The sequence below is a fragment of the Anser brachyrhynchus genome, assembly GCF_964034855.1.
Source record: "Anser brachyrhynchus genome assembly, chromosome: 3".
Taxonomy (NCBI): domain Eukaryota; kingdom Metazoa; phylum Chordata; class Aves; order Anseriformes; family Anatidae; genus Anser; species Anser brachyrhynchus.
In genome coordinates, this window is record NC_137696.1 from 4,625,058 (window position 1) to 4,638,704 (window position 13,647).

At 42.7% G+C, this 13,647-nt stretch overlaps 1 long non-coding RNA gene across 1 annotated transcript in view; it reads right to left on the minus strand.

Moving 5' to 3' along the window:
- LOC308193017 overlaps positions 1 to 13,647 on the minus strand; it is a 73,572-nt gene that overhangs the window by 25,332 nt on the left and 34,593 nt on the right. The window contains exons 4-7 of the long non-coding RNA XR_013949309.1: positions 12,930 to 13,126; positions 12,181 to 12,274; positions 10,851 to 11,018; positions 7,850 to 9,971 (exon numbers count right to left, since the gene is read on the minus strand). This is a non-coding gene — a long non-coding RNA (uncharacterized lncRNA). The remainder of the gene's footprint in view (positions 1 to 7,849; positions 9,972 to 10,850; positions 11,019 to 12,180; positions 12,275 to 12,929; positions 13,127 to 13,647) is intronic.

Sequence of the window (13,647 nt, forward strand, 5' to 3'; positions counted from 1 at the left end):
GAAGAAACGGGATCAATCTTCTCACAGCCTGATTAGTACAAAGTCCCTTTATCCACCTGCCTCTGGGGCATTCACCTGTGTCCTGGCACCATTTAGCCACTTAAACTGGGTTCCCAGTGGGCCCAAAGCAACCAGCCAGAAGGACTAGAGTCACCTCTGAGCTTTTTCCTGGACTGTGACCTTGAGCAGCCTGGAGGGACCCATCCAGCAACGCTGCCACCATCACCTGCTCACCCTATCGCAGCGCCATGTGCTCCTCTGCCTGCTCAAAAAAAACTTATCTAAAGAAAAAAACAACTCCCCCAGCAACAGAGAGATGCTGAACTCTAATCTCCAGTTGCGTGCTGTTATCATTGTTAGTCTTATTTATTAAAAAATAAACAGAACCTTGTCTTCCATGAGACTTCACAAATGACAAATGATTTTGCAATGACACAATAAGAGAAATCCCCAAGTGCTTCCAGTGCCAGAGAGATTAATAGACTCCTCCATGGTCTGTGGGACTTTAGCCCTCATTAAGGTCAAGCCAAATTACCTTACAAATAATTTAGCTATGACCCTCAGCTCCTTGTTTCTGAACTGCCAGATTATGCAGCCATTAATCAGCTCCAGGTTTGGCCTTTGCTTTTGACATTCAGAAGGTAAACTTCCTCCATGACAGTTCTCCTATTGGGTTTCTCAGAGACATTCATATTAAAAATAAAATAAGAAAATCTCATTCCATACTAAGGACTGACGATTCCTCATGTTTCATGAAGGATTGAATGCACCTTTTAATAAATTTCTTTGTAATGCACCAATTTCATTTTGCCGACTCCCAAGGAAGCAAATTTCTATTTGATGGGCTAGAGGACAAGAGGGATTATTTATCACCGTACATCTGGGTCTGTAGTTAGTTGCAGAACCATAAATTTGGAAGACAGCACAGTAACTGATCTTCAGTTAATTTCCTGGAAAGCCTGAAAACTTTGTTCTAGGTGATCAGTGGCAGAGATATAATAACAAAAAAAAACCTGAGATAGCCAAACCCACTTTAATAGTTTCCACAAAGATTATTTTGATCAGAGCTCTGCAGGACTTCATTCACTTATATAATACCACTCCCTCCATATAAATGATAGCAAAAATATGCTTTTATGTCCTGATCAGATTTTGGGGGGATAAGACCCCTATAGCTGTATTTAGCTCTTAGAAGCATGTCTTTAATAAGAACCACCTGTATATCCGAGGGCTGAATTTCACTCAGCAAGGATGTTCAGTGAGGTTTAATTTTGACAAATGATCAAAGGCCATGGCCTTATCGCTCAGTGCCTGCTTCAGCTCCCAGCGGATGGCAGGTATACTCTTGAAATAAAGCTCTGACTTTCCATTACTGCCATAAAGAAAGCTGCAGAACCACCCTTTCTTCATTTGTCTTAATTATAAATATATTTCCTAGCTCATGAAAAATAGAAAACTCCTTACCATAAGTGATTAATGAACTTGCAGATTCTCCTGCAGATATATTCAATGGCCTTGCAAGGTCTTTTCTGCCAAAAGTTCTGCTTTGAATAATACTTTTTTGTATTATATCTATAGTAGCTAGCAATTAGGGACAGCTTTTGTTGCTTTGATTACTTTCCCATCAAAATGGCACCAAAACATGGAATAAGCCTGCAGAGCACCAGCTCCCAGGCTTGTTGTAGTGCTTCATAAGGGCACATTTTGGGGCAGCTGATGAGAAAGCCCTTGTTGTAAATGCCTGAAATACTGAAATATGGTGGATCAGCTGGGCTCTGTCTATTGAACTGTATTTTCGCCATCCACACACAAACAGTAAAAGGAAAAGAGCACAGTAAAGGATCTAAACTAAAGGATCTACACTAAGGCATACATGCAAATCCCTTCCTACTGCATGTTTATGAAACATGGAATAAGTAGTAATTACAGCTTTCCCTATTATAGCCCCAGAAAGCTCTATTAACCACCTACCCTTCTCTGCTTACTATTATTTCTCAAAAATGAGTTGAGCTATTGGGTGAATCAAACCCAGTATCTTGGCAAACGTGACTATTCTTCATGTAATAAAATACGCTCTGCAAAAAGCACTCATTTGCAAACACGGGTTAAGTTAATGCATACAGTGAGCTCGGCATGTAGGAGTGCAGGTTTTTAAGAAGCCAGGCTGTCCTGCACATTTGTGCATGAGTTACGACAAACCAGGCAGCGTGTGGCAGGGCATCTTTCACTGCTAAGCAGGTCAGCGAAGGTCTTCGATTTCATTTGCTGCCACCTGTATTACCAAATCTTGTGATTTTTTACATTAAACTTAAAGTACGTGACACAGAGAAAGAAAGAGGGATCAGGTATTTTCTGAAGGAACAACTTTCGGCAGGATATATGGAAAAATATTTTATAGATAGTTCATGTAATAAAGTGTTTTTTTTAATGAAAAGTTCAAAAAGAGTATTTCAATTTTTCATTTCTTAACAAACATTTATTGTTCTGTTTGACTTAAAGGTCTCACTTGCATTTTGACTTCCTGATATTAATCCCAGTTGTTATCACTTCCTTTTCATGGTAAATTTTCAGAATAATAAGTGAATCATTATCATTTGGTTCTTGCCCCATCCCAATTAGTCTTTTTCTCATTAGTTCCAGCTCTAGCCTCATGAGACCCTTATTGTTTTCTAAAAATATATCTTACCCTACTCATTGTAGTGAAAACGTTAGGCTAAAAAACAAAGAGCTAAAAAAAAAAGACAAAGAACAGCAACAAGAAAAACAGGAGTGAATAGAGAAGAGTCTTTTTTAAGCCTTACTATTTCTGGGGATACAGTGCTATACTCCCATTTTCTTGTTTTATTGTTGAACGTGGTGTACCATGTTGACTACTCTCATTCAATCTTGCATCACTTTGGAGCTCAGCAGCTGCAATAACTGCTCAGCTGAAGAGCTCTCCAGCTATGCATGTATGTTATGTACCTGTATTTATCTGTATGCACCTTGCATTACCTGTGTAGAAGGCAGAAGTAGATTTTCAAGAGCTCAGCAGGCAGTGTGAGGGACGTGTTTCCAGGAGGTCCACTTCTGTTAGAGAAATTCCATAAACAACTGATTTTCTCTTAACACTCAGCACCCTTACTGGGACTTTCGTGGCCAGACCATCAAAGTTGTTCAGCACCCAAAACAGCCAGTTTGCCTGGAAGCCCTGCTGCTAATTTTAATGGCTAAATGAGAGCTGACCTCAATCACGTGAGTGAGTTCTTTGGAAAAATCTGGCCACAAAGCTTTCATTTAAACTGACTGCTCTTCAGGCAAGCAGTAAATATCTTCTGATGTTGTCCTCCTACTTTGGTGCCCTAACATATGCAGCCTGCTTATTTATAGAATGCACGAGCTTCATATACATTGGGCCACAGGATGAAATCTCATTCAATTCTGCAGTGTGGCCAACCATTTCCCCCAGCTGCCAAGTGCTAAGGCAGCAAAACACTTGCTGCACAGGAGAGGGCAACAGGACCAGCCAAACCCAAATGCAAGAAGTTTTCTGGGAACAGTAACAACTAACAAAAGAAAGAGAAGGAGGGATGAAGCTTATCAGCAGGGTTTGCACACTTTTTGCCCACCCTGTAGGATGAAGAACAGAGGGAAGATCCCAGTGCATCAGCAACAGAAGCCATCCTACCCGATGTCCAAAATATAGGATATTTAATGTTGGAAACAGAGCCCCTAGGTCCTACAGTTTTTTTAGACAAAGTTCCACTTGTGCTCAAACAAACAAACAAACAAAAAACAGCCAAGCAAAATTGTGACACCACACACCACAAGTCAACTTCACCCAAATTGGTTTAGTGGAATTAACAAATCAGGAGAAACCAGAGTTAATGTTATTCCCTTTAAATATTAGTAAGACAAAATGTTTCTTCCTTTGGGGACATATGTTTCTGGTATTTTATGTGCAAGAACATGAATTTGTATATAGAGAAAAAATGAAGGTGAAAAATCAACCTCCACATAAGGATGGACACACTACTTTTTGCAGATGTAAAAAAATGATCTGAAATGTTTAACTCCAAAGAAGAGTAGCCGACATCACAAAAGCCTCCCTCCTCATCCGATGCAGGCAGGAAAGCAAATTCCCTTCTTCTAAGGCCACAGTGTGTTGTGGTGGGCACTGAGCTCTGAGGCAGTCCAATCATTGCATAAATAAGCTTTAATTGGCATTCCCAAATGCTTTGAAATCATATCGCCTGCTGCTGGCACTCCGAAAGATATGCCTCTGGAGACAAAAGAAAAAAAATAATAATCAAAGATCAGTTGCAATTAGATGCAACAAAACCATACCCGACTGGTATGTGTCAGAGTAAAAATAACATCAGCCAAAATGGCAAATGCTTCTTGGTTTGTCAGGAGCTGGATGCGTAGCACCAAGCTACGAGCGATTATTACAGCCTCTGATCAGCGAAGCAGACAATCATTTCCCTTGTTATCTTGCAGCCTGCCCATGTGAACAGCATCAAACAACTATTAAAAGACACCCTGCTCCCCCCCAAAGGGAACACCAGTGGCGAATATCTGAAAACCTCCTCGTTAACAAGGTAACCTTTGAGACTGGTGAGAAGACAAGGGAGCATTTACCAGCCGCTGTATTGATAATTATGGGAAAAGAAAATCGTAGCTCATTGTCTATCCCAGTGGGGTGAAAGAGAAATAAATAAGGCAGGAACATTTTGTGCTGTGCCTATGGTGCCCATCCACTACATCTCCCATCCACAGACAAGTGCTGCCGAAAAAGCAATTATACATGGAGCTGCTTCCCTGGGGCTGTTCAATACCGCAGTGACATGAATTTGGAAGTTACCCCCAAAGCTTTTTGCTTAGTAATAGGAGGCTCCGTGGCACACAGCCCTTAGGGACCCTAAAACATCCTGCTGAAAGTGCCCTGAGAGGGCACCCACACAGGTGGGCAGCAGTATTGTGTGCTGGGGCTGAAGCATTCAAAATCAGTGATTTTTGTTCCCTGAGGCCCTTTGGAAATGCAAGGATGGAGGTGCAATATTAAGCAGAATATCTGAAGGTAACTTGGTTCACTCTTCCCAATATTTCTCCCTCCTGTGTCACCCAAGAAGCTTTAAATACCAGCAATGCTCCAGCATACAGCCACTAAGCCTTGACAGGGGCAACGTGGAGGATGGATCAAACCCTGTCCCCTTCCACAGCCCGACTCCTTTTTGTCTGCAGCCTCACTGCAAGGGAGGAGGAAGGCTACACCTGAGCCTGCACCAGGCTCCACGACGCTTGCCGTCCTACTCAGGCACAGCCTTCACATCAAACTACCGGTTATCTTCTCAATTAATTGCATGTATCAATGTGGTTGGCAGGACAGCCTTGCTACCAAGGGATAATTTAATATGACTAAACCGTAATCAAAGCGTTAATAGCCTCAGAATTTAATCTGCGCACAAGTAGGATTTATAAAAGAGAAAGAATGACCAAGGCTAGGATGAATAATGTTAGTTGTAATATTACAGCTAGTTGTAATAGTATAATTAGTTGTGATATCAAGAATTAAAAATTACACTGCTTTGAGTTCCAGGACGCGTGCCAAAGAGGAGCCGTTAGTCACAGAGATGAGGAGCAGTTACACAGCCCATTATCTCATAAACCGCAGGGCCCAGGAATGAATCCTACACACCACCGGAAAATTTGAGACTCATCATTTTACAGCAATACAGAACATTTCATTTTAGCCCTTAAACCAGACCCTTTCTGATTATCAGCGTGCTGTGCTTTCCAGTTTCCACCCCGAACCCAGCTTGCAGGTGGCTATCTTCAGCATCCCTCCTGGCTGAGCTCCCCTTGTCCTTCAGGCACGGCCCCAAAAGGTCTCTCCTGGACATCAGAGCCAGCTCAGCCCCGGCATCCCACCCCGCTCCCTCCCTCCACACTACCACAGCCCTGTGTGCAGCCTGTTACATGGAAGGAAAAACAAATAAATGAAAAACAACAGCCAACAACCCCAAAACACCACAAAACCCAGCCTTTTTCTGTTTGTCCCTTGCTGAGGAAGGATAGAGGGTGCTGGGCTGGTTGCCTCCTCCGACACGGGCTGTTTCCTCACGGGGTTAAGCAGCCCCTGCTGCTCCCCTTCAAGGCCAAGCAGTTCAGCCAGGTTACACACCAAGTGTGGAAGACATCAGTAAAAGCAGCATTAAGTGCTGTAATATGTAATGAAGAAGCTATACAAAACCTGAAGTCTTTCCTCAGTCACATCACTTTTTTTTTTTTTTTTTAAACTATTTCATTGTTACTCACTCAATGAGACACTGAAGCTATTGCTTGATAGGTGAGTTTGGAAAAAATATTTTAAATGACTTCTACATTGAAAAAACAAACCAAACCAAACAAAAAACGCAAACAGTCTCCTAATTTTAGGCAGCAATGAAGAAGTTAAATGATTTTTCAGGTTGTGCTTATCCTTCCCTCCTTTGTTTCCTCCTGCATACTTACTTTTCTTCCTCTTCTCTCAATGCCAAAAAGAAAAAAGTGCGCTCATAAAGGAGGAAAACCGGGCAAGAAAAGATAACTCCCTTTAGGGAAAACAGACAGGAAGAAGTGAATAGAAAGAGTTGTGATTTTTTTGCTGAAGGCAGCAGCACACCGCCCCGCCGCCCTTCCCCAGGCACCGCTCCCATCACCCTGCGGCAGCGATGCTGCAGGCTTGCAAAGGCTCGGTGGTTTATGTATCGCGAAAGGCTCTGCTCATACATGGGGGAAGCTCTCCCCACACATTCACTGGAGCCCTGGCACAGAGGCAATTAAACACTCCAGGCTGCACATGCTCACACAATTTCCTTTTGTGACTGTCACTAAATAAACGCTGTGCTGAGCCAATAAATCTTACAATGGCCTTATTTTGTTGGCAATGACGCCTCCGGCAAGGCCTGCATGGCCCAGAAAGGGAAAAGGTTAACTTTTTCTGAAATTCCCTAATCCCGCTTATCTGCTCCTTCTCCCTAAACATCTGCCAGCTTCAGACACCTGTTATAAATATCAGTTTGCATTGCTGTGGTTCCTGGAGTCTATCAACAAACCGAGCAATTAGTATTGTCAGCGGATCATTCATTAACTCAACTATTCAGCTTCGGCTAACCTAAGACTAATCATGTATCTAGTTCCTATCTAGCTGGATCAAATCAATCAAAAGAAGAAAAAGAAAAAAGAGATAGTAGGTAAATATCACAGATCAATAGGTAATAAATGAAAACCTTAATCAGAATCTTATCTGAATGCTAACAACTCACAGTAAAGTGAGGGAGATTGTTTCTTTCCCATCAGGTCCTTATGGTCATCATTGTGCTTTCTCCCCAGCTCAACCCTGGAGTAACTTATGTACGCAGTGAAAGGGTCAGAGCAAGGGCTTGGTGCCCTATGAATTAGGAGCTGCAGCTACTGACTTTACTGGCAAGGAAGCAGTTTCACTGCTGGTTGCTCTTAATAGCAGTCACGGCTGTTATACAGGGAGCAGGAGCTGGTTCCTTGCCGTGTGTCATCAGCAGAGATAAATAACCTCTGCACAACTTTGCTGTGCAAAATAGAGAGTAATTAAAGGGAACTGGCCATTAAGTTGATGAGCTGATATCCACTCGTACCCTTGGAGATTCACGTCCCAAGCCGTACTCAAATGCTGCTATGGCTTTTAACAAGAATGTGGATAAAGAAAGCAGAAGTGCTATAGCTAGTTTTCAGCTATGCTCAGATACGTCACTTTTAACAACATCAAGGACAAACAGATACATCAAGAAGTTAATATCTATTGAGACCAAGAATGAAAAAGAGAGAGGGTAAAAAAAAAAAAAAGTCTTACCAACAGCAATACAAGTAATCTTGACGTGATCCTTTGAGTGGGGTTTGTTGGCAGTGGAGCTCATGGGCTCAGACTACAGGAGCTCTGCAACCACCACCAGCTTCAGACCCTCCCAAGAAATTTGAAACACCAAAACTACCTCCCCAAGACATATCAGCCTAGCACCACTGTCCACCACTGTCCTGCTCATGCTCACAAGCATCAAGTTAACATACCCGCATCAAGGAGGAGACCGCAGTGCGGGAGTAGGCAGGAAAAGGAAGAACTTTAGGAAATCCTGCTGATTTACTTGCTCCCTTGCCCTACCCCTCCTTATGCTATCTTCTGCTACTTCCTTCCATCTGGCTGTTCCCTCACTTGAGTGCTCTTGCCCCCACCTGAATTTTTTTCTGCATTAGCTCCTTCCTACATAGGTAGGAAGAGGTAATAGCATCCTCCACACATCTGCTGTCCCACAGCCCAGATCTCACTTTCAGGTGAGGCTGAAGCCAAAAGACCTAATGAAGCAGAGAAGAGCAGCTACACTCCTGACATGAAAGGCATGGCAGGCTTTCATCTTCTGAAAGGTTAAAAATAAACAGTTTAGCTTTCAGCAAAGTGGTCTGATTAGATGCAAAGAAAACTATGCTGATTTCCATGGAAATGGAATATTTTGTTGCTGCTACTTGATCTTGTTCAAATGTATTAAGAACACGAAAGAGTGTAATTTCAGTATCTGGAGAGCACTAGTATATTTAAAAATTTTAAATTAAATTGATTCCTTTTAAAAGAAAGCTGGCTGATTTTACTTTCTTAATTGGTTCATTATCACTGGAAATGGAGCATGCTCTTGTAAGAGTTTAGCAGGATAACACAGAAATGTAGAAACAGCTGCAGCCCTACAGCAGGGGAGATACCCTCATAGACAATATCTGTACAGCCAGATCAGGGACTGTAGATCTGATCCTCTACGTCATTTTGTCTCTAAAAGCAGTGAAGGACCATTCTTAAAATCATAAACCTTACTAATCTTAAACCAATTACAAAATTCATACTGGTTTCTAAAGAAGGATCAGGCCCTAAATTTCATTCACTTCTGTTAATGTGTAGGAATACTTTGTAGGAATAAGGATCATCTACGCATGCTCTGAGAGTAAAATAACTCAATTAGTTTGGGTTCTCATCTCATTACCGTGGTACATATCTCCATAGGGAGGCTTTTTTCAGATGCACAGTGTCCTATTTCAGTTTAACCTAGATAGTAACAAAATAATCACTCAAAATGGGGCACCATTGTCATGACCTTCATGGCAATAAATACTAAATACAGGTATGAACAAAATGCTGCTTAGTTGGTGCAGCTGTTATCTTTATAGACATGCCCTGGGGTAGGATCATCTCCAGCATTTCTACACTTACCAATGGGGTGCTGGCACAGCAAATGAAACAAATTTTCTAGCAAACAAATGTTAAAAAAAAAATCCAGTATTTTTTCTTAGTTAAAGTAATGCATTGTGATGACAACAACAACAAAAAAATCTGTTTCTTCCTCTATTTCCTCAAAGTGAAATTTCAACAATCAAAAAACTCTTTAGGTTCCTGTTTTGACACTAACTTTTTTTTTTTTTTTTTGGTCAGAGGATTTATCTCACTGTAATTTCAGGTGACAGAGCAATTCGGATTTCTAACCAAAAGGCTGCTGTACTTTTAATCTGTATATTATATTCTCCTACATGGCAGTAACTAACATGCTCTTATTCCAGTAGAAATGACCCAGGAAAGTGGAGCCAGGAGAGATTTGCCCACAAACCACAGACAACCTCAGCCTGATTTAGGACAGCTTTCTACTGCATTAGATATTGATCAGTATAAATAATCATTGATACACTGGCTCAAGGGGCCTTTTTTTTCCTTTTAATATAATGGCCTCATGAAACTGATCTGGCTGCCTCCTTTCCATTACACTGAAGACCCTGTTCAGCTAAGGTTTTCACTATACTGTTAATATGAAAGACTGTCCGTTAAGATATTTAGATGTAGATCCACGAAGAGATGTAGTCACTGAGATTCATAGTTTTAGGTGCTTGCTCCTTACAGAGTTCATAGGCCCAAGCCAGGTGTCACAGTTCCTTCCTTGAATGCACTGAGAAAAACCACAAAAGACAACTGTTATCACAGCTACTCAGTAAGAAACACTGATGAGGAGAGGGGGACACAAGCCCCTTCCCTGAAAGTAATTAGTAATTGGCTAATGAGAAATCACAGAGAGCCTACTAACCAAGAAGTGTGGTGAATACAGCAGTCACCAAGGGGATGGGCGAACTGTTTGCATATAACTTGGGTAATGGGGTATGTACCCAATTATGGCCATTACAGAATTCTTCCCTTTTTTTTTTCCTTTACGTTTCTCTTCTGTGTATGGACACCTTTTATTTCTTGATGATTTTCTACTCTCAAATCAGCTAATATTACACCTTCATAAGCTGGGTCAGCTAAAAGCTCCTCCATGTTGGCTGCTCACAGCCACACGGGTTCTTGATGCAAACTTAATTGCATTAAGGACTGGATTTAAGAGCAGCAGATCAATGCTCAGGGGAGTTGTTAGGGTGAAATATGGAGACCTCATCCACAGATGAAAGGAAGAGCACAACATAATGACAGAAAAGTAACCTATCAGCTGTATTTTCATTCACTGTGTTCTGCCTAGAAAAAAAAAAAAAGTATTGGTGTACTCATTTCACTTCTTCAGCAAATTTTCTTTTAACAATATCTGACCTTATTAAGGGAACTATTTTTTGGACACCCAGTGGTTTTTACTCCGTATGTGTCCTGTTTCTGGCCTAATACATTTCTGCATCAGTGCTTGCAGGAAGATCACCTGAGGAGAGCAGAGCAGAGCCTGCCAGCCCCTCACTCTGCCCAAGCAAGGCATTAGGTACGCATCAACAACTTTTATGTACAGTCCTTCTTTCTATATTATTTTTCCCTTTATATCACCTATACAGATCATGCTGCCTTTTACCTGGTTATTTTGGCGTTTGGTGTCCCTTGCAATGTGTTTCATGCACCTTAGCTGAATGTGATGATTGTTCCTAGGCAGTTTTTGCTGCTGTCGTTGGATGTCTTCATTTCAGGGTTTCTACCAAGCTAAAAGGCATTGTCACGTGGATGGTGATAGGCCTGAGCCTCCCTGCAATTTTAAACAGATTGGAAAGTCATAAGACATTTATGTATAACTTCCAGCGTATATAGATAGACTTATTGATAATTAGCCAGCACAAGTCTGCTTAGATTTTATTTTTTATTTTTTTTAAAGCTAAAACCCTTTTAAAATAATCCTATGCTTGATTCTGCTGAAGTAACAGTAATTGATTTGGACCATCCTGAAATGCATTCAAGCTCAACACAGGTCATGGCCTGATGATAGGTGAGCCCTCACTGCGCAGAGAAATGCAGCCTGCTAGGGAGCCTGCAAAAGCCATGACCTGCCAGGTAGGAGGCTAATTTCCAACAACCTGATTCAGCAATAAAGCAATAAGTACAAAATCCTCCTCAGACCTTTCAGCCACAAGCACTTCAGAGACACCCAGAGTGGATTATCTCCCTTCAATATGGGCACTCTTTCTATTTTCAGACATGTCATATCCCATCGTTTTGGCCAAATCAGTCTTTGGTTTTGACAACAGACAGCTACCTGTAGCACAGAAATACTTAAACAGCAGGCCAGACTGGCTTTTCCTGTCTTTTCTTCTAGTGTTGGGAAGGAAGGGAAAAAGAGGCCTCTCTCAGCTAGCAAAGAAAGCCCATCCCTGCAAAAATAGTTGCTTTCATCCTATTTTCTCAAAAGCATGAGTGAATGTGGCTTCCTGGTTCCTACCATGCTCCTACAAAACTACCTAAAACTACATAGGAAAACTACCGATAAGTAGTATTTAGGTCAGCAGGACCACATTTATAAGCCATAAATAAAATCCAACAGACCTCAAACATTTATTGGTAGCTCGCAGACCATAACCTTAAGCACCCTGCAGATCCCAGTGCCAAACTGCTGCATTCGGTTTGGGTGGCAGCAGCGGCTCCTCGCCAAGCTGTCACGGTGGGCTCTGCCATCTGACACAAGGCTGTGCTGGCATGTCCAACAGCAAACAGCATGGGCAAAAATTGTTCACAAACCCCAGCTTCTGTCACATAAACCTGTGAACAGTGGAAGTGAACGACAGCACCACATTGCCACTGCATTCCCTGTGTGCAGGACTCCTGGCCTGCTGCATGTCAGGTCACCTTGTGTTGTACATCCCTGTGCTTTCAGCTCCTTAGACACAGGCATTTTACTTCGTCAACTGTATTATTACCTCTCCCTTTTAATCCCTTGGTTGTCTCCCTGCAACACTCACGAAGAAATTGTCCTTCTCAGTTCTTTTCAGTCAGGGCAAGGTCTTCCCCTTCCTGCACACAATCACATTTTCAAAAAAGAAATAAGGCAAGCTTCTGCATGAAAGACAAAATAATCTCCGTGTGTAGGTAATAACAATTTTCATGAACAAAAGATTGAGAAACTGGTCACACTTCCTTAAAAGATGAGGAAACATTTGTCCTTTGGTTAACAGAGGGGGACAGGTTTGTTTCAGGAGAATGACAAGTCCACCACCTTACACATGCTTAAGTTCAGGAGTAAATGTCACTCAGAAGAGTGGAGCTTGCTCACATGCACTTCGCACAGACACCACGTGCTAGCATTGTCCCCATCTGAAGTAAGACCAAGCTACGATGTGTAGATCCTTCCTTCCCGCGTTAAGCTTTGCTTTGTGCACAGTGACATTGAGGTCTAGGTGCCTCTTGGTGCAGGCTGGTGGGCAGTTTAGAGAGAACAGCAGTTGCTGTTCAAATGAGAAAGAATTTTAAAAATTATGTAGTTTCTCCTGTTTGTACAATTCTCTCCTTTTAGATCAGAAAGAAGAATGAAATCTGATGAATTCCCATCTGCCAAGAAGAGGAGCTGTGTCTCTCAGCTGATGTGGCTCTATTGCAGCGCCAAAACTGGGCTGCGGTGCTTGCGTGAGCCTTCGCCCCTGCTCTTCCCTGCTGGTTTTACGAAGATTACCTGGCTGATGGCAGCAGTGCACTGGGAAGCAGCAGGGCTCTGGGTGCAGGCAGGGGGACTGCTGTGCCCTCTGTCATTGCAGCAACAGCCCCCGGTTGTCCTGCAGCTCGTTCAGAGTGACGTGGAGGGACGGGGGTCGGGGAGGGCTGTCAGCGTGATGCCCAAGATGTCCCACAGCAGAGCTCTCCTGCGTCCACCTGAGACAGGATCAGAAGAGGGATTTGTGGCTGCCAGGGTTCAATAGAAGCCAGCAGCGCAGTGACAAGCAGCCTGACTGAGCTACAGGTGAGACAAGGGTGTTTATTTAGCCATTGGCACCTTCACAGCACTCAGCCTGTAGAGAAAGGACTAGCGTATGTTCAGTACTGCTACAGAGGTGCACAGGAAAGAGGGAGATTTCTTCCTCTGAAGATATCTGGAAATTTTACAAAACCTCCCTGCTCTACACTGCCTGCAATACCCACGAGATGCAGGGAGATCAGGTAACAGACACTGGGGGATGGAAAGACAGGGAGATAGCAGCTGATGCCCTGGTGCCAGACACACCAGGCAGAGGGGGGGGATGGGGGAAAAAAGAGAAAAAAAACAGCCCCAAATAACACACATGGAAAAGGGACGGTTCAGTCCTCCTTATGCTGAAACACAGCAGCAGGGCCAGAAACGATGAACCTGTTGGGGGACCAAGCATGGAGCTCTCCAAGGGATCTTCCCAGGTATT